The 25,408-nt window shown below is 45.7% G+C and overlaps 1 protein-coding gene across 1 annotated transcript in view; it reads right to left on the reverse strand.

Annotated features, from left to right (window-relative positions):
• The window catches only part of sesn1 (sestrin 1), a 68,182-nt gene that overhangs the window by 7,444 nt on the left and 35,330 nt on the right, over positions 1 to 25,408 (reverse strand). The gene's annotated exons all lie outside the window — the stretch shown is intronic.

Here is a 25,408-nt window from a genome sequence, read left to right on the forward strand (position 1 = left end):
GCTACAAAGATACTGGGAAAACCTCATACACAGGGTGAGAGTGAAACCCTATGGACTGAGGGAGGATCCCCCCACCCCCATCCACCCCTACCCCTCAGTTCTCTAAACACTGCTCTGGGTCCAATCTCTTCGAGCACTAAAGCACTTAACATAGCAAGCTAAAGACCAGGCAACAGCTAGTTAACCCTTCCCTGTCCAATCGAGAACCAAAAAATATATTGTGTTACTAATAACGAAATGCTGAGCAAAATAAGCATGATGCAGTATAAGCTGAACTAGAATGTATGATTAGCTGTGAAGGGATAGAGTTTAGGGGGAGAGTTGTGGGAATGAGCGGGGCTCTGACCGCTAGCTTGTGTTTCCAAACCCCCCCACCCATCCCCACCTCTGATCTCTGTGTATTCTGGCATGCTATCATAGTGCAGCTGGGGGATTGCCAAGCACCGACCAACACCACCCCCACCAACACTCCACCACCCCCTCTATCCCAGCCTTCCCCCAACCAGCCCCCTCCCCTCCCACAGACCAACGGGGCCTGGAAACACGCAGAACAGAGGGACTCTGGGAGGAAGCGTTGTTCCTTGGATTCCATGAAATCCAGCTGAACCTGAGAAACTCAAAGGGAGCACGGTGAAGGAAAGAACGAGTGAGTCCGGGAGAAGACTTCTCAGACCAAAGGAAACAACAACTGGAGCGCTCCTCGTTTTGTTTTGGTTTTGTTAAGTTACATTTACATTACATTCAGGGCATTTAGCATACACTTTTATCCAAAGCAACTTACAAACGTTCACACACCGACGGTGGAGTCCAACATGTAGGGCGACAGCTGTCTCGTCAGGAGCAGTCAGGGTGAGGTGTCTTGCCCAGGGACAGCTCGACACTCTCGGTGAAGCTGGGGCCAGTGATGGGCCTGCGATGGCCTGCAGCACGTGAGGAAGAGCCCACAGCCCACCTGGATGTTATTTTGCCAGGGACAGGGAAGCTGTCACAACAACGATCTCCGACAGAGAGAAAAGGGGAAGCACCATAAAAATAACAGAACATGTCAAATAATCATGTTGCTATCTTTAGCTTGATCTGACACCGCAACAAGAGGGTTGGAAAAAGGTTGCATGGCTTTCAGCTATGCCTGTTGCCCTTTCCAATATGTCGGAGCCTGACCCCCCCACCAAGACCGCCACTCCCCTTTCCCTGATATCGCTGTCTCATAATGATCATTTATGGCAATCAAAGGAGATTTTCGTCTCCAGTAAGAACAGAAGGACTGCCAACAGTTCAAAGGTCAGAAACGGCCTGTCTCACATGAAAGCAACAAACAAGGTGCTGCAAGATCGAAGGCCAGCTTAGCACTAACCCTCACTGTGCCAAAAGAACTAAAAAGACCTAGCTTATAACAGCACTAGATAATTAACAACCATAAGAGATAACCCTGCTCCTCTCTCGGCATGCACATCTCTTTTTACCCCCCCCCCCCCCCCCCTCCTCCTTCTGACTAGGAACACACCCTGCTGACTGAGCACATCTGACTCACAGGCTTCAGAGACTGTAGATACAGTTCATATTAGGCAGCATCAAACCCTTAACAATGAGACCCACCCCTGTGGCCGTCTCTAGGAATACACTGAAAGGGTAAATAATTAAGGACTGATCTTATGCTTGACAACAACAACACCATCATAAAGGCAGCTAACTGGCTAATATTTCCCGTTTCTAATCGTCATGCCACTGAATTGGCTGCACTTAAAATCAGCTGAGCATAAAAGCCTGTTAACCTTGCGGCGGCATTCAACAAACATGAAAGCTTTTATCATGATAGGTCCATATAGTTCGCTTATGTGGCCCGAAAGACAACATCTGACTGCTGAGGCTAAAATTCTGCAGTCACTGATGAAGCTAAAACTAAAGCAAATTCTGTATTCAATGCTAAAGCTAACACAGAAGCTCTAGCCCCTTTCACACATGCCGTCTATCCCCGATTTTCGGGAACATTTCCTGCATGTGGGATTTGGAACAGGGATATAAATCCCAGTAAAATCAATCACCAAGCTTCGCTGAGGATGAATTCTAATCTGTGACTGTTTATTTTACCCTGCAAATGCTTTTCAGTTGATTTGATAACAATATTGTGGGATTGTGTTTGGATGATGGCTGGTGTAAGCAGCATGACCTGCCCCATTCTGACTGGGCTCTTGGGCTTGGGGAGACTGCACAACTGTTGAGAAATCAGTGTGCACAGGTTAAACCAGCCATCTCCACTCACTCAAGAATTCTCCTATGGCAACACCAGCAGGCCAAGTATAATTTCCAAAAAACCTTATACAATAAACCAGATTCAACACTCCCACCCCCTTGTGTATGGAGGAGCCCAGCAAAATGACCCTAGGCGAGTGTGGCCTCCACCTAGGTAGTGTGTAGTAACATACATTGCTACACTAGGGGCAACAGGTGTGCAGCCGCACCCAGCCCCAAGTCCAATCAGACTCGGCCAGGTGAGGCTGCTTTAACCAGCTTTAATATCTTCTTCTCCTCTTGAGTTTTATGGCTACTGGCATCAATATGTGTATCCACTATCTGCTTGGCTGTCTCTTGGCCCATCTTTTCCTAGCATTGTTAAGACATGTGTGAAAGGAAGCATGGCCGTATCTGTGAATAGCAATAATCACTAGCGGTGCCTGAAAGGTTATCCCAGTCATTTGTATGCAGTAAATATGCATCTATTTGCATCTTTGCATTGACTTTGTATGTATTCGAGCCGAGCCTTCGCTTTTGGAGTGAACGCAGGTCAAAAAGAATGAGCCGGAAAGGACTTTTCAAAGGAGAACATACTGGCAGAGTAATTATTGTCAGGGAAGCCAGTATAAGTGCTTATTTTATGATTTAGAAGAATATATATTTGTTAAATAGGCAAACATTGTAGGCAACACTGAAGCTAACACTTAAGTCAACACTGAAGCTAACATTGGAGTCAATTATGAAGTTATCACAGAAAATTCTATCAAAAACAAACACTGAAGCTAACAGTGTGGTCAACACTGAAGCTGTGGTCAACACTGAAGCTTACACTGTAGTCAACACTGAAGCTTACACTGTAGTCAACACTGAAGCTTACACTGTAGTCAACACTGAAGCTTACACTGTAGTCAACACTGAAGCTTACACTGTAGTCAACACTGAATCTTACACTGTAGTCAACACTATAGCTTACACTGTAGTCAACACTGAATCTTACACTGTAGTCAACACTAAAGCTAACACTTTGGTCAACACTGAAGAGGGTCATCCCTATGTTCCCCAGGTCCTATGTTCCCCGGTTGCAAAGGGTTAGGGTCAGGTTTAGGGTTATGGTTAGGGTTAGGGTGAGGGTTAACCCTAAACCTAACCCCAATCATAATCAATCGGAGGAGAGACATTCTAACCAATCACAGGCGAATCAGAGGCGAAAAAGGCGGTACTTGCCCATACCATCCTACGAAAAAAAGATTTGCTCACAGGGTCCTATGTTCCCCGGTCACATACAAAGCGGGGAACATAGGACCCGGGGAACATAGGACCCGGGGAACATAGATACGCTCCCCACTGAAGCTAACACTGTGGTCAACACTGAAGCTAACACAGCAGCCGACACAGAAGATAGTTAATTATGAAGCTTACAAAGAAGCTCAAAATGAAGAAAACTGTATCTAACAATGAAGTCACCACTGAATCCAACACTGTAGTCACCATACTGAATCTAGCCTAGGAAGGAGGAATCCTAATAGTGATGTGTCAAAGACATCAATCACAACTAGGATAAGAAACAGTTGAACTCTGTAGGCTGAGTCTGCCGCTATGTCTTCCATCCAGACCCATTATCCTCAGCGGTACACATCAGAACTGCTGGTCTGTCTCTGTTACCTCATTAATAAGCCATGGACCCCGGGGCTTGAGGGAAGTGCAAGGTGAACGGCGGAACCATCGTTAGAGCACAATGACGTAAATATTAAAAAAATGTATAATCGTGTTAGATAGATCGGAAACTGAAGCTTCAGTTTATCTCCTCATTGTCTGTCACTGTTGTGACAATGATTCACATTGTACACACTATTCAGTAAATTACTTTTGTGAAATATGTTTCGGACTTCATCGAGTAGGAGGATCTTCCACTTTGTAATTTAATTACTTGTCTCTGCTGCATAATTTAACATCTCCACATATGTCGTGAATACCGATTTGAACCAATAAGGTTTTACCATTGTTGAAGTTAGAAGAAAGTAGATAATAGCTATGACAAAGTGGACTTCATAACATGTACCACCCTATCGATATCTCTGGCAAAGTTTGAATGGAGATAATATGATAGTCATTGCCAAGGTTCTGCCACTGTGTGACCCAATATCCATCCAGGCCTCTCCTGTTCTCAATCCTTCATGTTCTCCATGCAAACACCACACTTCCGTTTTGATACCAGCTCCATTTCCTAACCAAACCAACTTGCTCATGCAGACAGAGGATGAACACGACGACACACCCGGTCGGACAGGCTTCATCTGCAGACTCAGCGTTTAGAGAGGGACAGTGTACAAAACATAATGCAACACACACACACACACACACACACACACACACACACACACACACACACACACACACACACACACACACACACACACACACACACACACACACACACACACACACACACACACACACACACACACACACACACACACACACACACACACACAGGCCTCTTCACTCCATCCAGTCAGTTCCCCAAAGCCAAACCCACATGCCATGGGAGCCTTTTTTCTGTTGTATCAGTCACAGCTGTAGATATAAACACATGAGGGGTAAAATGCTAATGCATACCAAAAAGAAGATTTGCAGCTATGGCTGAATGCCCCGTCCAGCAGTAAAGATAGCACATTCCTCACGTTAATTGAGTCTACAAAAACCATGTACACAACTAGTCTCTTTGTGTGTTTTTGTTGTTTGAGATGATCATGAACGACAGAGTTGGTTTCAGCTAACATGTAATGTCAACCTCAGTGACTATTCAACATTTCAATCTGGAAGGGAATGCATCTATCTGGCTATAAGATCTGAAACAAGAGAACAACAGAAAGTGAATCATTTTCTTCCATATGCTTTTATGCTATAATTCAATTCAATTAGATTTGTATAGCCCTTAATCATTACAGTCTCAAAGGGCATAACAGGCCAAATATTTATGACACCCCCCTGACACAAGGGCAAGAAAAAACTCCCTTAAATCAGCAAGAAAGAAATCTTGAGAAGAAACGCATAATAGGGGATCCCTCCTTCCAGGTATGTTCAGGAGTGCAATGGGGGCCATAATTGACTTACAGGTAAATACAGGCAAAACATATTACATTTATGATGAGGTGCTGGCCGGGTAACCTTGAGGAGAGTCCAGCCATCCAGTCACCCACACGCCAGAACAGACAGAATAGTGAATTAGAAGGGAAAAGTACATAGTGGAAATGTATACTGCTACTAATTGAGTAACTGCATAATAAAAGCACAAACAAACACGCAGCGGTGTTCGCATCGCATCTGTATTGTTTTCACGCCCCTATGTTCCAAACGCCAGGCTGTAGAGGTGCGTTTTAAGTTTTGCTTTGAATAGCTCCACAGAGTCAGCTTCCCTGATCACTGGTGGCAGCCAATTCCATGGGAAGGGGGCTCGATAGGTTATACATATTTACTATCACCACTTTCAGAGCACCCTCAGCAAGTTCATGTTATAATGTGTGGACTCACCGACAACGGATCATTAAATGGATCATTCATTTATTATTATTATTTATGTGTGTCTGTGTGTGTGTCTGTGTGTGTGTGTGTGTGTGTGTGTGTGTGTGTGTGTGTGTGTGTGTGTGTGTGTGTGTGTGTGTGTGTGTGTGTGTGTGTGTGTGTGTGTGTGTGTGTGTGTGTGTGTCGCTCCAGTGCCAATGATGGTGACGATGTTTGCTCTGCTGTTAATCAATAACATGGCCTGCAAAACCAGAGAATTGGACAAACTAACAGCTCCAATGTCTTCCTCCGACAGTGCAAAAATAGACCCGGCCTTTAGTGACTCTCGGCAGCATGCAGGTTTCTACAGGTAGTTTCACTTAAGGGAGAGATATGTATTTTTTGGCAAGCTCTCTAAGGACATCAATAAGGTTAATGAGTAATGGTTGAGATTGGTAAAAACGATAAGCGCCTTGCCTTTGGTAGTTTCTGCATGATTAATGTAGAAATGTTGTTGCCTTGTGGGGGAGGGGGGGATTTAATGTGAATCCTTACTTGAATGGATGGAACACTTTCCACCCCAAAAGAAAATTACAATTTGGTCATGCAACATCAACAAACAGGTCACAAGACTGGAAGTCATCATCTGAATATGACTTGTAATAAGAGTTAAGCCTATTCTGTGATGAGTTCAACCAACTGAAGGAGTTAATCATTGAACCAATCGGATGGCCACATCTCAACTCCTTATCACAAAGGGTGCGAATGCTCTTCAGGTCCCAAAGGGATGATAATGATGAAGAGATGATAGAAGCCTATCATATTGAGTTCATTGTTTGGTATTAAGAGGTGGGCGAGGGGCGGGTCTTTTGGTTTTGGCAGGCTTGTAATCAGAAATGCTGAGCCAATCATCAAACAGGTCACACATTTTTTGTTGTGTTTTGGTGATACCTAGAGTGAGTCACTTTCTTAGATATACCTTTTCCATGAACACTGGCCTCAGGTCGTATGAGGCGTGAGATCGCAAAAACATCTTTCACGTCTTGATGGTTTGATGAGACTCGAAGGGAGGGCGGAGCGTTTGCAAATCGCAAACTCGCCGGAGGGGAAATGAAACGGAGCAGGGGAAGTAAACACCAGGGGAGAGAGGCGGGAGGCACACAGAGAGAGACACAGAGCGGGAGATAGTCTGAGAGATAGGGAGAGAGGGATATATAGAGAGAGAGAGATATATAGGGAGAGAGAGATACATAGGGAGAGAGAGTTATAGGGAGAGAGAGATCTATAGGGAGAGAGATATATTCAGAGAGAGAGATATATAGGAAGAGAGAGATATATAGAGAGAGAGAGATATATTCAGAGGGATAGATATATAGGGAGAGAGAGATATATAGGGAGAGAGAGATATATAGGGTGAGAGAGATATATAGAGAGAGAGATATATTCAGAGGGATAGATATATAGGGAGAGAGAGATATATAGGGAGAGAGAGATTTACAGCGAGAGAAAGATATATACTGAGAGAGAGATAGAGATATTCAGAGAGAGAGATATCTTCAGAGAGATGTATACTGTATATGGGGAGAGAAAGAGATGTATTCAGAAGGATAGATTTATAATGAGAGAGAGATATTCAGAGAGAACAGGTTCTCACATTGCCACTCATGTCACAGCTTAATCTAAACTGGTTAGGATGGGCCAGGGGGTGGAGAGGGGGAGGGCGGGGAGGGGAGGGTTGGGAGGGATGGGGTGGAAGGAGCAGGGAAGGAGGGACAGAGATGGGTTTGAGGAGGGCAAAGGTAGTAGCCCGTCAGCCCAAGCCAGAGTGTGAGAGGAGCAGCAAACAATTTGACCAGTGTGCACCTCTTCCCCAATCAGGGATCAGCAAACACCTCCTATCATCTGGAGTTACTTAATCATCCCTGGGAATCAATAACCAGACACTTCATGTGGAATGGGGGGAAATGAATGACTTTGTTCACAGGATTACCCATCTGTACCCTCACACCTCACACACAATTGTACTTGTATGCAATTACGCAAAATCTCTCACATCCACACACACACACACACACACACACACACACACACACACACACACACACACACACACACACACACACACACACACACACACACACACACACACACCTGAAGGGTAAAACATGATATGAAACATCATGTTTTATGTTCTATGCAACAGATCCAATAGACAAACCTTAATTGGCACCATCACACACACACACACACCAACCACTGCACACACACACAGACAGGGACCAAAGAGAGAAGGCCCCCATAGCCCTCACCAGGGGGTGAGGCTGGTGTTTGCGCGGTCGAAGTGCGGAGTCAGCCCGCTGTGGGATTAGTGTTAGCCACACAACACTGCAGACCCCTCTGTCCAACCCCACACACAGCATAATGGCACCCACATCAGATCTCTATCAGCTCCCCCCCCACACACACAGGAACACATACACACACACAGACCCAAACGCCTCAACTTCAGAAAAAAACACCTTGGTTTGACCCCCCCTGCCCTCAAATCTCTCTTCACAGAAGTCATGACCGTTTGTTAACTCACCTCAATCCCTCTCACACTGAGTATTTTGCAATGAGGTTGAACAACGGTGATAAAATCTGCGCATAAGGGACAGCTGACAGCTGACAGCTGACAGCTTTCCCCTTGATCCGCCACCAAGGCATCAGAAAGTCAAAGATCTCTCTTGTAAACGTGTCCTCATAAACGTGTGTCTGGTGTGTGTACTTCAGAAGCCAGGGGTTGGCCACAAACTAAATGCGTGGAACAGGATTGAGTTCCTCTCCTCACCCTCATCCCTCCACACCTAACCCCCCTCACCTCTCACACATCTGGGAAGAAAAGCTAACTTCTTGTCTGAATTGTCGGCAAAGGCCAGGCTAAGGAGTAATAATTGTGTGTGTGTGTGTGTGTGTGTGTGTGTGTGTGTGTGTGTGTGTGTGTGTGTGTGTGTGTGTGTGTGTGTGTGTGTGTGTGTGTGTGTGTGTGTGTGTGTATCGGGGATAGGGTGACAAGGACTTGATAATAAGATTAGGGATCGACCGATATATCGGTCGGCCGATATTATCGGCCGATATTCGCGGTTTTTACGTGTATCGGTATCGGCCGATACGCGGCTGATTTTCGCCGTTTTTTTAATTTATTTTTTTACTTGTTCTACCTCACCTGTTTTTAATATTTGTTAAATATTGTTCATCTACTTGTTCTTACTTGTTCTACTTCACCTGTTTTTACTATTTGTTAAATATTGTTTTTTATATTGAAGTTCAATAAATGTTCCTTTAAAAAAATAAATAAATAAAATCGGCTCAAGAAAATCGGTATCGGCGTATCGGCTAAGGCTGATGAAAAAATATCGGTATCGTATCGGCCCTTAAAAATCGGTATCGGTCGATCCCTAAATAAGATACTAAATAATAAATGTATTCAGGTGAAATGATGGTTCCAATAGTGACTGCGCGTGTGCGTGCGTGCGTGTGTGTGTGTGCATAAGAGCTCAGAATCGCAGAGAGGGAGAGGCAGGGGAGGGGGAACACAGAGGTACACACACATACAAACAGACAAACACACACACACATACACTGTGAGTCTTTGTCGCTTCCTCTTCTTCAAACATCTCTCTCAGACACACACACATATGTTTCACAAACTTCGCAACTGTAGAAGACAAGTCAAGGCGTTATGATGTCCACTGTATATACAGCATATACATGACATATATGTAGAGCATATATGTATATATATTTCATATGTATCTGAAGCTCTAGACCCAGGGCAGCGTGTCTGTGGCCTGCAGAGGCTCCATTTGCCCCCTGGTTCAGCGCTGAGCACCATAGCAACATGAACCAGCAGGCCTAGGCCTTTTTACACTGCCAAGCCGGAGCAGGCTTCCTTGGTTCACTGGAGATGGCGGGGCTGCACACAGAGGGTAGACTTCTTTAGAATAATTTGCATAAAACGAATGATTTAATTTTTTTAGGAATCAACAGACCCGCATGCAAGAATAAGTATACATCTGAGTGTAGGCTAAGACCGCGATTAACTTTTCCAAGTTAAAAAACGCCAACATATTCTTTATTTTGCTGACTACTTGTTTTTTATCCTGAGGATAAAAAACTTCTTTCTCGTAGATCACACCATGTCTTTGTTTAATGCGACTGCATCACCTTCTTTCACATGATCAGCAGCTTGCAGATTTCACTGCCTCTCCAGTTAGATGTTGATATCGCTGCGTTGTCTCTGTTGTAGAGACAGCGCAGCGACATCTCTACCCAAGTCCCGCCCCTGGAACCGCCGAGCCGTCTAATGAAACCGCCAATGTGTGTAGGCTCCGGGAGGGTAAATTGGGGTGCTAGATCAAGCCGGGGATTTACCTCGGGAAGTGTAAACGCGCGGACCATGCTGGGAAAAAGGCGTGCATAATACGGGCATATTTGGCAGTGTAAAGACATTTTCGACCGGCAGCCCAGTCAAGGCGATGGAAGTGAAAGCCTCAGTTTGATATTAATGGCAATTAGTCTAATTATAGACTCTATAGAGATTTGTATTGATGCTTTACCTAAATCAATTATTTTATTTGTGTGTGTGTGTGTGTGTGTGTGTGTGTGTGTGTGTGTGTGTGTGTGTGTGTGTGTGTGTGTGTGTACATACATGCATATTTGTGTGTGTGTGTGTGTTAGTGTGTACTGTGCACACACGTCTGTGGAGGAAGTCTATTCTCTGGATGTACCAGTGTGAGACCTTTGGCCTTTAATTCTGTGATTTTCCGGTACAAAGCCCCCCCCCACCCCTCCTGGTCCGGCCCTCTAACCCCCCTGCGGTGTGTCCGTACACCAGGCTGTCCCAATGGCTAGGGGGGGGGGGTCGGTGAGGGGTGGGGGTCTGTCTGGGGCCCCCACAGGAAAGTCCGGCACAATACTTGGCTCTACTTTAAGTTGGACACAGAATCACGTTGCGCACACACATGCACACAAACACACATACACACACACACACAAACACACAGACATGCACAATCATCATCAACAGATCCCGGAGAAAAAAGAACAAGGACATACATGTGCTAGTTTTAAAGCTTAGCACACTTGTTCAACGTGTCCGAACACACACACACAGACAGGGTCTGGAGGGTTGAGACAATGGACAGTGTGGAAGTGGGCCAAGAGGGGAGGGTTGTTGTCCAGTCACTGGGCAACTGGAGCAGCAGATGGTCCTCTACCCTTCCACTAACAACCAAAGTGTGTCGGGCGAGAGAGGGGGGTGAGAGAGGGGGGAGAGAGAGGTGGTAGGGGAGGTGGATGAAGGACACAGTGGCCTCCATCTGTGAGCCAACACCTTTCACCACTAGATGGCCACTGACTCAGCCACAGAGCCACGGAGCAGATGAGCTGCCATCAGAGCCCCACACCTGCAGCTCAACATGCAAGGTCAGAGGGTTTCAGCTCCCCTGGGCCCTGGGCAGACAGGAGAGGGATTATAGGGAAACGGGGTTGGATGGGGGGGTGGGGGTTACCAATATAGTCGGCCATGGGATAGGGGGAGAAGGAGAGCGAGAGAGACAGTGTATACAAGAAAGGTTGACATGGGTAAGAGAAGGGGAAGGTTTGGTATCCTGTCGGTCAGTTGCTCCCTCTCGGCAGGAACGCTTCAGTCCAACCGGAGTGTGCATGAATGCGTGCGTGCGTGTGCGCGTGTGTGCGTGTGTGTGCATAAGAGCTCAGAATCGCAGAGAGGGAAAGGGAGAGGCAGGGGAGGGGGCTGGCTTTTAGCCGTCACTGGGCAGTCATCTAGCCTTTCCCCCATCTCCCCCCCTCCCCTTGCATTAGCAGCCAGGGGCAGGATGTCTCTCTGCGTTCCATATATCAGATTTTTCTTTGCATCCAGACACCAGCTCCCCCTTTCTCCCCCCTCCCCCTTCCTTCCCATGATGCCCCCGTCACATGTATGCAGGGCGTGTTGTGCAGCAGGGTGAAAGTCCCCAAAACAAGAGTCATGTTACATGGTGGTGGTGGTGGGGCGGCAGCCAGCAGCAGATGCAGGGCGGGGACGGGCCTATTGCGAGCTCTATTTGCACTCTTGTGTTTGAGAAGTGGAGCACGGCAAACAACATCGCCGCCCGATGAATGGAGCCACTGTGCTCCTCTTGCAAGCGCAGCAGTTGTGTGTTTTGTGTGTGCAAGAGCGAGGGAGTCAGAAAGAAAGAGTGAAAGAGAGACCGACAGAGAGAGAGAGAGAGTGGGAGAGAGACCGACAGAGAGATAGAGATAGCGGCACATACAGAGGGAGACAGATGGACAGAGAGAGAATGAGAGAATGAGAGAATGAGAGAATGAGAGAATGAGAGAATGAGAGAGCGAGAGCAAGAGCGAGCGAGAGATGTGTTTGGGGTTAGGGAAAATAGAGCAAGAGGTAGGACGAAGGAGAGAGAGAGAGAGAGAAGAATATTTTTTCCCTTCCTGAGACAGGTTGGGAGTGAGGTAGATGTGGTTGTATTCTTTGTAGTTCACTGAGAGGAGGACATTTAAGAAACGGCTGTGGTGTTGGATGACTTATTATAATTTTTTTGTTCAGCTTGCACGTGTGCTTGCATATCTGCGGGTGTGTGAGAGACCTGAGATGGGAGCTTGTTGAGAACAGAGGTCAACAAACATTTACACTCAGGGTCTGAGGTGTGAAACTCCCTCTTCTGGTGCTGTTGACTCCAAACCTCTTGGCTCTGATCTCTCACTGAGATATCAGAGCCAAGCGAGGGTCTCGCTCCTCACTTCAGGCACCAAACTCATTCTACTCGGTTGTGGATTGTTTGGAGGCAGAACCTCAGACTGAAGAGTTACTTAATATTCGTTGTACATGGCATGAGAACTTTGGGACGTGAACCTCCATTTATGCATGGCTGTTTGTTCGTACTTGATTGTGTGCGTGTTCACAACCACACAGTTTGTGTTGTGTTGTCTTGATTGATGTTATGCATCCTGCGTCTCCCTCTATGGAGCTGGATGTGAGTGATTTGTTGTGTTGTGCAGTGCAGCACATGTGCGCCTGACTTACATTTAAACAGACGATTCATCACACACATCTGTCAGGTCTGTGGTGCGATTCAAGAAATAGCACAGAACACATCCTGACCTGCCCGCCTTTCTTAGAACACGTCGTTGGATTCTTGAAATGCGCTGTGCATTTCAGGCCCCTAAAACCAGAGGAACCACAAGGGCGGGTTGGGCAATGTGACAGCCACAGTGATAGGGATGTTGTTACAGTCCCAGCTACTACAGTGAGACAGTACAGCAGACCCCAGAATGGGATAGAGAATACTGCTTGCCATATGCGCGGCAATGACCCCCCCACCAACCCCCCCCCCCCCCCCTATCCCTGCTGTGGTGGCCCCCTAGCCCCCCTTTGCACAAAAAAGCAGCTTTTCTTTCAGAGAGAGAGAGAGAGAGAGAGAGAGAGAGAGAGAGAGAGAGAGAGAGCAAATAACAATAATAGTGGGGGGATAACATATAGTCGGCCATGTTTCATTCCCTGTGGGTTGCCCACAGACTTTGCTTCAATTGATAAATACCCCCCCCCCCCCCCACCACCAGATGCTCAGGCTCAGACCCCAGCATATTCATCAGAACTGAGAGAAAAAAAGGCCTAAGAAAAACCGTGCAGGCCCTGCAAGGCTGGCCCACATAATGACAGGCTGCCTGTTGAGCACACAACACTAGTGGTGAAAGGGACAACACACACACACACATGGAAAACAGGGGCCCCTTGTTTACAGAGCAGAAAACCCACCTCGTCCTCTCCGTCAAAGGGGGCCCTTGGGCCACTGCAGGGCCGCACCGATCCCCAGGCTCGCCTGGAATGCTCTTTCGGGTCAGCTGCTTCTTCTTCCCCCCTGCGCCTTAATCAGATCACCTCATCCCTCTGGCTACACTCCAGCACACTGTTTAAAATCAGGCACGTTTCTCTGAAGTTAACCCCCTATTTCAGTTTGGATTTAAGCACTGAGATTTAAACCAATGTGTTTTGGGTTTAGACTTCCAGACAGGAGGGGGTGTGTGTGATTCCATGGTCCCGGCCGATGGCAACTTGGAGATCATTTTTTATTAAGCTTTTACCGCCGTTGTTTATAAGCATTTACATGAAATGTTGTGTGTGAAGCTCATCACACAACATACTAGTGTCCGTGAAGCTAAACCCTCTCTTAAGGACATCAACCGCTGCCCGAACAGAGCTCCACAAATCCACACATTCCTCTAAAAAGTGACTCGGAAAATGCTCTACGTCACATAACCACTGAACTTGAGTTCAAAGCATGAATAAACACTTCAAAAACAGGTCGGCGGAGACCGGCAAAAACATTGGAGTTTACATCCATCTTATTTCAGTTACCGTGACAAAATGTGGAAGATTGTTGAAGCAGAATTATTGCTCCTTCCATTATCGAAACGAGTTGAAGGCAAATGGTTCAACATTCAATGTCCGGGCTTTCACAAAACGCTGAAGAGACAATGACCCCCATAGGCTGACCAGCGCGGATGCAACACAGAGGAGTAGCCACTCCGTTATGCACGCCAAATTCTCTGTGCTGAAAAACAACATCCTTTTTCTCTTCTTGGAGGACATTTTCCTTGTGTTTCGATCAGAGCAAGGTGTGTTTGTCTTTCGACAAAGAGCCCGCTTGTCGAGTGCCCTGCGGTCTGTGGATGAGAAGGTTTTTGTCAGAGTTTCAATGAGTTGTGGTGAAATTAAAAAGGGAAAGCAAAAGAGCGACGATGGCTGTGCAGAATATACATTTAGCCTGGCGCTGTGTTTCAGTGGTGATGGTGTGACGAGGTGCTGAGGAACTGTGATTTCATGCCATATTCTGCTCCCTAATTTCAGCAGCGATTTATCTCTCACCCTTCCAAGAAGCTCACAGCCTGCTGACTGTGCTCTGGGCAACTAGTGACTGTTGGCTGTAGAATTATCTGAGGATCCTAAGCTATCCATGCCTTACATGTCTTACAAATCTATTTTAGCCAGCCCCCTCCCTCCTTCTCTTTTTCTACATGTATTTCATATAAATAGTATGGCCCTATCTGCCTGATGAATCTGGATTTATCTGGATTTATTTAGCAGCGAGATGGTGTGAAGGAACTGAGGTTTTCTGTCTAGACAAACTGGGCCAGACGGACACTATCATGGAAAGGTTATTGAAAAACATCTGATGGGTTGACAGCAGGGACATATGATACACTGTGCACATGTGTGTCTGTTGACTGGTGTGCTGGTTGTGTGTGCTACCACATTATAGTGCACTGGTCAGTCACTATAGGCCTCAGGAACCATGTACTTCAACCTCCTCTTTCTGTGTTTCACAGTTCTACTTTCCATTTGACTTTTTAATGGGAAATATAATACTGGATATGTTGTTAGTAAGTTATAATGACGCTATAACACACTTACTGTACTAGATCATCAAATGACCATGTCATATTTCCTTCATTCCTCATGAAGGTAAGAGGTTAAGTAGAAGTCCTGTACGGTCGCCATGCTACAGCCAGTTTGTTCTTATTTCAAAGTTCCCTCCAGGTCATAGGATTCGTTTTTGTATTGGCCTGTGTGTTATGATTCATTATTCTCTCAGTACCCCGGGTTGCCAGATATGAAACAAACTCGCACACAAACAAAGCTTGCCGCAACTAAGGGAGAACGCAAACAGACCGGATCAACCGAGATTGTGCAAGAATCTAACCGACCGAAGGAGCCTTGCAGCCATCCAAACAGCTCCATGACCAGAGCCTGCTGAAACAGGCGCATCTGGGAGGTTCATCTGAAAGGTGGTTACAGCTTGAAGCCGGAAGGATTTCCAGACACATGCCACTTGAGCTGGTTTATCATTTACAAAATATAAATATATTGCAAAATGTATACATTAGCTGATACATTTACAAGTGAAGGACTCTTTATGTTTTTTCCTCATCTCAAAATGTAATGTTGCACTCAGCTCGTGTTCACTCTTTGTCCTAAACCCGCTGACCCCTGTGACCTCCATCCAGACGTCCACCCACGCAGCCAGACGGACAGATGCAGTTGTTTGCAGACACAGTAGCGTGTCTCAGGTGTGTTTTAAACTGTAGGACAACAAACATTGGGCTCGATTGGCCTCTCTAGCGCGGGCGTGCAGGACCGTGTTGACACATTAGGAGCGTCCATATCTCCCAGCCGACCTGGAGAGTAAACAGAGGGGGACTGTTTTTTTTATTTTTTGCTTGAAAAGTGGTCCCATCAAGAGCAGACCTGCGGTTGCCATGGAGAAAACATCCACATTGCACAAAGATAAACCGAGCCTATGACATAACACAGCACCCAGGGGTGTACGGGCAGCGTTGGGGGGGGCTCTAATGTGGTTTATCCCGTGCCCTGGCCCCCTGCGAACAGGCCGGTTGTGTTTAGGTTGGTTGCTTTGTTTAGCGGGTCAGATAATGTTCGTGTTTGGGAACTATCTGTGCAGCATTTTCCGAAGACATAGACGCTTTCAGGAGAACAATAACTGGCAAGGAGAAATGACAATGTGGACCGGGCAGGAGGGAGGACAGAATTAATGACTCCATGGCAGTTCTAGAAAATCCATTAGAATAAGCAGCCTGCTCTTCTTAGTTAGCATTGGGCTAGCTGTGTGTGTCCCAGAGGGATGTACGATAGGAAGGTTCAAGCAGTCAACAGATACGGTGAAACAGGTCAGAATAACAAGACAAATATAGTCCCTGGTCGTCATCCTAAAAACACATACACCAATGGCAACAGAATGCAAGTAAAAGGTGTATTTGAAGAATTGTTTCTTTCCTCTCCTGTTCTCTCCCTCTCTCTACCTCCTTCTCACTCTCTCCCCTCTCTCTCTCTCTCTCTCTCTCTCTCTCTCTCTCTCTCTCTCTCTCTCTCTCTCTCTCTCTCTCTCTCTCTCTCTCTCTCTCTCTCTCTCTCTCTCTCTCTCTCTCTCTCTCTCTCTCTCTCTCTCTCTCCAAGGTTGAGGCCAATGGTAACAGCTGCCGTGGCGGCTGAGATTAAGAGCCGCTTAATCACTAGATACTGGAGATGAAACTCCCAGTTTCAATAACATATTGATACAAGTGGTGACAGTGACATGAAGGTGGAGAGGGATTTTCTTTCCCCCACCTGTGTTGACATCATAGCGTGGGAAAGTCACTTTGTGTCATGTTTTATCTGTGTGTGTTTGTGTATGCGTATGATATGACCTCAGCATTGTCCTGCTAGTGCTTGCATGTGAGATAAATCGGGAGAACAGGATGGACTTTGCCTTTTTTACGTCATATTCCATGGCTGCACTTCCAGCTGGGTGTGACTATGTGAGCGAATGGATGTTAGAGCGTGATCTAACGGTACCTTGATGGAAACGGTCCTCAAAAGGGCAGACAAAACGAGGACATCAGTCATCTCCAATACCTATCAAAAGTTTTTCAAAAGCTCAATTGTATGCCAAAACTACTTTAAAATTGAGCATTTAGTGAGAATAAAATGATTGATATAGAAGAAATATATTTTAAATATTTATGTTGAGAAAGAACAAAAATATGTCTTGTCAGTTGTATAATTGCCATGAACATTGCAATAGTCAGGCCAGTGACTTAATGGATGCAACCATTGTGTCCACCGGCCCATTGGTCAGAGTGGGTGTTCCTGTCCAGTCAACAGAGACACAGTTCTGCTGTCCCTGTCCACTCCATGGGGTTTGGGTGAAGGATGTTACATAAGCATGGACGCAAACCAATATCTGCACCCACCTGCACACAGACAGACAGACACACAAAAGACAAACCACACAAATATATACAAGCCTGAAGCCACACACACTGGCACAGACGACACAAATGCAGAATAAGCTTTGAAATGATTGAAACCCAAGAGGAAGTCTGACCAAGTTTCCAGGAGAGCCAGGAAGCAACGAAGGATGTGAACACACCCCTGAACTACTCTCAAAGAACAGAGAACACACACACACACACACACACACACACACACACACACACACACACACACACACACACACACACACACACACACACACACAGAGTTCAAGAGCCACACACAAATATTCTGTAATAGTCCATGTTTTCCCTAATGCAGTATTTTATTGGAATGACATGCAGTACCCTCTACAGTAGCTATGGCCCCACTCTATAACACTTATTGAAACATTGTTTCAATAATCCCCCTCCACGGTTGGCCATAGAGAGTGAACCATGTGGGACTAAGATAAGCTGCCTTTCCATAACTCTTTAGTTAGTTCAGTGGATTACTTTGTGGGTCATTTACCTGTTGTTTTCCACTTTATCAAAAACCTTTTCACTGCATGGCACACATTTCAAGGAAATATGTGAAAGCGAAAAATGTATTGACACAGGAATGTGATGGCTCAGCAGGTCAGAGTATTGAGTGGGAAACAACAAAACAGCTCAATATTATAGATTAGAAATGTTGTGTGTTAAAGATCCCATATCATGCTTTGCATTTGGGGGTACTACTAGAATAGGGTGCAACAAGCCTGTATGTTACAAATACCCCTTATTATCATCACACTGGTCATTTCTGCAAAAGCAATTTCAGCATCTTTAAAAAACTTGAAACTTGAAAAAAACTTTGAATCATACCTTTAAGGTCCCCCTCCCGAGTAGCCCAAAATAAACATGATATAACCCCTTCAAGATTCCTCTAAGTCCTCTCAGAGGACAGGAAGGTGTCTCCCGAGGACACCGACAACCTCTCCATCCCTTCATACCCTTGAACACACTCCTTCTCCCCGCGCGTGCCTCACAGCTGCTATGCTCATATCTAGGAGACTCATCACATATCACAAGTTTTGGAGCTACTCAGCTATTACCCATTTTGCTGCTCATGCATTTGGTGTTTTATTTGGGACTGTGTACAATTCAACCTCAACACTTCTTGGGCAGACTCTGCCTCGGTCTTCTCTGCCAAATTAATGTGAATAATTACCGCATTAATCACATTTGTCTTTTTGTGCACTCGTGACGGGGCGGCCGACGGCCATGTTGATCTTCTGGCTCTCTGGATGGCTTTCCTTTCAGTTTGCACCACGGTGAAACAACAATGTACAGCTGGACTCCATCCCTCCATCTGCTTTCATTTACATGGGGGTCTGGGTGGCGGGGGGGGTTATACGCAGCATTGGAAGTGTGGAGGGGGGCATCCAAAAGTCATAGCTTGGATAGAACGACTCCAATAAAAGCAGAGGTTTGATGGTGGTTTGGCCTCACAACCAGGATTGTTAATTTAAAGGACATTGTATAAACATTTTAATTCCACATGAATCTGTACAATACGTGTGTTACGGACGGTTGCAGCAGACGATAATATGAAGCTGTACACTGACCTCCATACTGAAATGAGAATGATACATTTCATTGAAGACGACCCAAAACTCAAACATAGACAACCACACACACGGCAGTTAAATACCAGAGAAATGTCAGCGAAACGGGAGCACCAATTGAGTGTGTGTGTGTGTGTGTGTGTGTGTGTGTGTGTGTGTGTGTGTGTGTGTGTGTGTGTGTGTGTGTGTGTGTGTGTGTGTGTGTGTGTGTCTAGGCTTCTGCGAAAAAGAATCTGAATTCTTAGTTTGGTGTTGGAATTCGAAGGAAATGTCCCGGAACGTTCTGGAAAACAAGAGGCGTTGATGTGAAGAAGACGACCGGCCGGGTCTCCACAAGCACAAACTGTGTGTAGTACGAGCATTTGTGTGTTTGTGTTTGTGCACACGCACTGTCAGATCGAGCGTGTGTTGTGCGTTAAGGGACCCTGTGCAGTTAGCAGCTGCACGGGCTACCTGCCAGGACCCCCCCCCCCCCGCCCCCGCCACTTCCCTGCCTTTGTCGCTCAGACACTTTTCTGCAGACTTAGCATCACAGAAAAATCATCACATGTGTTCCTCTCTCTGTTCCCCCTCTGTCTCCTTTTTTTCATCTTATTCCCTGACTTAAACTCCCTCTACTGTGGTTAACACGGAAAGGAAAATGAAAAAGAACGACGAGATCCAGTTACAACGTACATTTATTATTATCCTCTAATTATACCATCAAACGAATCAATGAATCTGCATTCTACAGCTGGGCCTTGTGATTAGTTCATGACCATGGCTGACTGCCACACACAGGAGTAAACAAGTGTGTGTACATACATACATACATACACACAGAGTAAACAAGTGTGTACATACATACATACACACAGAGTAAACAAGTGTGTACATACATACACACATACTTACTCACAGAGTAAACAAGTGTATACATACAAACCTACCAACACACACATACACACACAGACACGAGCACACACGTGTACGCACACAAACACGTGTACACAAACACGTGTACGTAAACAGACGCACGTGTGTATTACACATGCTAACAGCGTGTCGAGGGGTGGAGCATGGCCCAATATCATGTTCACGTTTGTCTTGTCCTTCCTGTTGCCCTTTGGTGGGGGTGTGTGCGTGCGTGTACGGGTGATTGCGTGTGTATTTTTGTGTGATCATCAGGGTGTGTTGAACTGTCTCAATGTTCCCTCCACTCGGACCGTCGAGCCCCCCCATCAGCTGAGCTCTGATCCGCACCGGTGCCAGAGAGGAAACACGCCCATCCCACTCTCCCTTTCCGAGGGCATGACCCTCCACGATTCATAACACAGAGGGGCTTTGGCTCGTGGGGGTGGATAGGAGGGGACGCATGACTTCCAGAGAGCATGAGGAGAGCCTGTCTATAGACGTGCCCTAGTAACACGGTTGCTACGGCCAGTTCCACTGGCTGTTTTCTCAAAGGAGAACCAAACCGACGGCCTCGTGAGACCATCCAGCAAGTCAAGTCTGTGTTACGCAATGAATATCAGTATGGTATTGGCTTGTCACTCATTCATTTTTCCACTTATGGCCATACATTGTTAAAAAATCAAATCATAAGAAATACCTTGCTCTCTTCGCTCTTGCCAAATCTAGTTGGAAGTAAAGTAAAAACATCTTCCCCCCTCTTCTCAAACAAGTTCAGGGAATCTGTTCTATGGTATCCCAGTCTATCACGGATAACTCCATGCCTCCTCTTTCCTCCGCCGTGGTTTTGATATTCTGCAGACTGACGCTCTCCTGGTCCAACATGAACTGAAGCTCCCAGCCGGCGTGTCCTGAAACTTGACCCCCCCCGTTATTTATTCCATGTTTACAGTCCTACCCTGTTTCCTTTTCTCCAGCCCGAAAAAATACCCTGTAAATTCCTCCCCTCCAACGCATGTTTCGCCTTAATCCTCGACTCCCTCTTCATCCTCTAACTCTACACTCCAACTTCCCTCAAGGGTACTTTGGGTGGAAACACTGCTTAATTTAAACACATGCTAATGACATGAGAACTTGACCCTTGGTTGATATGGTAACCGGTTTACTTGCTGATTAAGTGTTGATGCAACACAGCAGATCAACACTGAACTGAAGCCGTGTGAAGGCCCAGCAGCCCCGCCCCACAATTTACCAAACCTGAATGCATTTTGGTGAAGTGAGATCAGAGGGGGGGAGGTTTACACAAGTTACACAACTGTGTAACTTATACCCACAGTCCGTCGCCCCTGGCCACAGCAAGCAGCTCGGTTTTCTGTGTCTCCTCTTTTTAGCCTTCTGACACGGAGGAACCTCTGTCTTTGTAATGCAAAGTGGTAGCGAATATGCATATATTTTACATAAAATGTATCCCTCTGCCGTCTTTTGCCTAATTGCTATGATTGTTCCACCATATACTGCCAGTAAAATTGAACACGTGGGTCCAGTTGGCAGATGTAATGACCTAGTGCTCAGAATAAGTTAATGTGGGCTTTTGGTCAAGTTGTGGTCAATCAATTAAAAGTCCTATGACATGCCACCAGGTGTTAGTGTGATTAGCCGTTACAAGCCGATTTGAAAATCTGCCCCTTATGACATCACAACTGGGTGTGTCCACCTAGATGTACGCTGGACGGCGTGGATCAGTCTAGCAGCCGCGGAGTCTGTGGCTAAACCGCGGATCGGGCAGATGACGCGACAAAAAGTTATATTTTAATTAAATTCGGGCGGGTGGCGGTTTAACCAATCAAAATAAAAATATTTCTTCTTCTTTTTATTCTTATGCATAACATCTTCCAGCGGTGAATTATATTTGATAATTCATTGTCACCAATTTTCTTTGTGAATGAGACAGGTAGATATTTATTTTTAAAGGCCATTTATTTCATGGATCCAGGACACTATGCATCCTGATAAGTCACCTAGGACTTTGGAATTCAAATAGCCCCACATCATCACATACCCTTGACCAATATAGAGATTGCCATGGTTATTTTCTGTTAGCCTAAAAGCTATTAGTTAGCCTAATGATTTTCTCAATGCAATGTGATGTGGGGCTATTTTAATTCAAAAAGCCTAGGTGTAGCCTAGCCTAGGTCTCTCTGCCACACACACACACACACACACACACACACACACACACACACACACACACACACACACACACACACACACACACACACACACACACACACACACACACTAAAGGAAACAAAAAAGTATAAATTAAGTGACGATCCATCCCATGTCCTGTCTCGCTAAGGAAGAAGGTAAGAAAAGTAGTCGAACATTTTAGATTTGCAAGGCAAGCAGGCAAGTTTTGGGGTTGTTTTGGGCCTACAATATAAAATGTGAACATGCATGCATGCACTGTTGTGCGGTAGACTTGGCATTGGCCTAAATAGCAGCATGTTGAAATGGTGTTCCAAATTGCATTTTTTATTACAATGATAAAATTGTACAGCCTAGTCAGGTAAGGTCAGGTTTGCCGATGTGCTTTTATTTATGCTATACAGTATTTTGTTTTTTTCCCTGTTCATCGATCGGAGACAGACTTCACTGATGGTCTTCTGGGGATACAACATAGCCAATAGGCTATCCTACTAAGGAGTTTAACCTTGCAATATCTTTGCTTCATTGGATCAGTCTCCTTTCAAGAACACACAAGAGCTTTTTAGCCTCGCGTCAGCAGCGCCTTGCATCGCCGTAATAAAGCAACCGGCGGATGGTGGGCGGATGCGGTTTTATAAATTGGTCAAAATCATTGGTGCGAATGGATGGCGGATGGATGATGCGATTGTGATGCGGTTGCGGATTTAATAATAGCCCATCCTCGCATCTCTACAGCCTACCCAGTGGACTGCAGCAAACATTGTAACGGCCAATCACACTTACACCTGGTGGTATGTCATGGGACCTTTAAAGAGTTTGACCCCATGGGTTGAGGCGTGAAAGTGGTTTAACAAGAGGAATGATCCAGGTTATCACGGTTTCATGCATATTGCACTTTCCTCATGAAATGGCAGCGCTTTCAGTTTTTGCATTCAGAGAGCAGCTTTCTGATTATAGCGTCACAATGGTCGGATCGGACTCTTCCTTTGCAACGTGACATAGAATTATGTCACGTTATTCAACCTTTGACCATGTTGTCTCGGAGATCCGTCAAGCAAAACCAAAAAGTCGCACAATTGAACACCATCAATAGGATTCCTACGCATTTGGTAGAAGCCCTTAAAAGTGTGTGTGTGTGTTGTTGTGTCGGACACACATCGCCACACTCACAGGTGAAGTTCTCGACTGCTTGGTTTTATATTTTATTTCTTTGTTCATATTATTATAATAGGCTTACCTGTGATGACTTTCCCCTCAAAATAATAAGCCTCTCAAATAGTACAACATGGCCGATTTTTGTTTGTTGTTGCGTCGGACCATCATCTCTGTGTTGAGAACGTGTGTTCTCAACACACGTTCATCTGTCAATGTTTCAAACATATTTCACTGAGTATCATACGTCCATATGTCCTTGATAAAAAAATCCTGTTGATTATCAAGATCAGCGATCTAATCGAAGGAGATATTGTCAGATATCTAGCCTTGAGAACAAGAATAATCAGAAAGTAATCTGATCTTTCTCAACAAGCAATTTTTTTTACAAGCCAATACAGTTAAACTAAAACCCACTGCAAATGCAATGCATGCGAGTGTGTAGTTGTATGTGTTATGTGTCTCTCTTTCAAAAAATAACTCTCATACAGCTGTTGAGACCACGAAGAGAGACTTCGTTCTCTCAGACGACCTGTCACCCACTCCTGACTTCCTGTGCGCAGTAGCAGCACCCCCCCCCCCCCCCCCCCCCCCCACGCCCCTGACTTCCTGTAGAGCCATTGTAAAACGCGTTCGCTTCGGAGCTTCTGCCTCATCAGTCTTCCTCTTTTTCTCACTTCCCTCCCTCTGCCTGCTGGGACTCCAGTTCCCGGCTCCATGTTTAGCCCTGTGATCTCTCAGTTCATTAACATTCACTGCTGCGGCTGCAGAAGATTCTGACACTGCCTTCGCTCCTCCAACTCCCGTGTGATGACACCAAAGTCTGCTCGCCATAAAGAGATGCCTCTGTGTGCTCCCATCCTCCAACTGCGTTTGAGTGCGAGTGTGAGTGTGAGTGTGATTGTGTGTGTGTGTGTGTGTGTGTGTGTGTGTGTGTGTGTGTTTGTGTGTTTGTGTGTGTGAACAGGCCTACAAGAAAAACTTTTGCTCCGCATACTTTTGCCTGAAGATTAGTTGATTTTAAGATTTTATGATTTCAAGACATTATGATTTCCATTATATATATATATATATATATCTATACTAGGGATGGGCAACGATCGTCGAATAGTCGAATAGTTGGAGTCACGTAGAAAATCGAATAATGAATGTGACTATCGTTATTTATTACACGGCTCTTCTCAATGCTGTTGAACGCTCTTCGTTCACTTGCATGGGCCTTCACAACTTCCGGTGGTGAATGATTTTTTTGATGAACCGTGACTAGGCAATCCAACGGTTCAGATCTTTACTTGAACCGTTCCCTCCCTAGCTTTGAAACCAAACGAATCTCGCGAGCTCATGTTTCAGATCAGTTCCGGCTCCCCTCCCATGTATGACACAGACTGACCAATCACAACCGTTTATCTAATATGAGGCGGTAAAAATATGATTTACATTTAGGGCATTTAGCAGACGCTTTTATCCAAAGCGTATATTTGTACATTTGTACATTTGTGATAAGAAGTGCAACAATATATCGCTGTCGGTACTGAAAGGATGTTCATAGAACCAAGTGCAAGTACAACAATCGCTAGGCTAACCAATTCCCCGTGTTACAGCAATGATAGCAGCTACTGCAGTTGCTACACAGTTAAGTACTATAATACAATACAAGACAATACAACACACAACACAATACAGTGTACAATGGTGGCCAGAAGGGGGAGGGTGGCTATGCAGAGTCGAGGTGGACTCTGAACAGGTGAGTCTTGAGTCTTTTTCGGAAGATAGGGAGCGACTCTGCGATCCTGAGAGCGGCAGGGAGCTCGTTCCACCACTGAGGTCCCAAAACCGAGAAAAGTTGTGACTTTGCTGAACGGCCTTTGCTAGCTCTTAGCGATGGCGGTACCAGACGTCCAGCTGAGGTAGTTGAGCGGAGGGATCGAGCTGGGGTGTGTGGCTTTAGCAATGCTTGGAGGTAGGCAGGGGCAGTTCCATCAACTGCCTTGTATGCCAGTACC

Source organism: Gadus macrocephalus, chromosome 21 (genome assembly GCF_031168955.1).
Source record: "Gadus macrocephalus chromosome 21, ASM3116895v1".
NCBI classification, from domain to species: Eukaryota; Metazoa; Chordata; class Actinopteri; order Gadiformes; family Gadidae; genus Gadus; species Gadus macrocephalus.